General features: G+C 41.4%; 1 protein-coding gene across 1 annotated transcript in view; it reads right to left on the bottom strand.

Moving 5' to 3' along the window:
• Window positions 1-353, bottom strand: part of LOC103917273 (maltase-glucoamylase, intestinal-like) — a 57456-nt gene that overhangs the window by 42601 nt on the left and 14502 nt on the right. The window lies entirely within an intron of this gene.

Below are 353 nucleotides of genomic sequence, written 5' to 3'. Positions count from 1 at the left end.
TGAACTCCAGCTTGTTTGGATGAACAGGGATTGATCCAACGTGAAATTAAATGCTTTCCTGAACCAGGATCTTGGCACACAAAATACTTTTTTTCTGAAAAATAACTGTGCTGTGAGAAAGCCTCTGATGAAAGGTTTCAAAGTCCCCTCAAAATGACTCATGGTTTTGTCATTTAATTAAAACTTATGACACCTGCAAAACCTGTGCCATTCCCTGTTTGCCATTGATTCACATTAGCAGTGTTACCAGAGAGAGAGAGGTGCTCCCTCGGCAAAGCTGTACCTCACCACCTCGTTTTTGTGATACAAGTTTAGGACAAAGTGTTGCATGAAGTGAATTACCGTTGGTGCCT

This window comes from Pygoscelis adeliae, unplaced genomic scaffold (genome assembly GCF_000699105.1).
Source record: "Pygoscelis adeliae isolate BGI_AS28 unplaced genomic scaffold, ASM69910v1 Scaffold315, whole genome shotgun sequence".
Taxonomy (NCBI): domain Eukaryota; kingdom Metazoa; phylum Chordata; class Aves; order Sphenisciformes; family Spheniscidae; genus Pygoscelis; species Pygoscelis adeliae.
The sequence above is the reverse complement of the archived record's forward strand: the minus strand, read 5'-3'. Positions and strand labels throughout refer to the sequence as shown.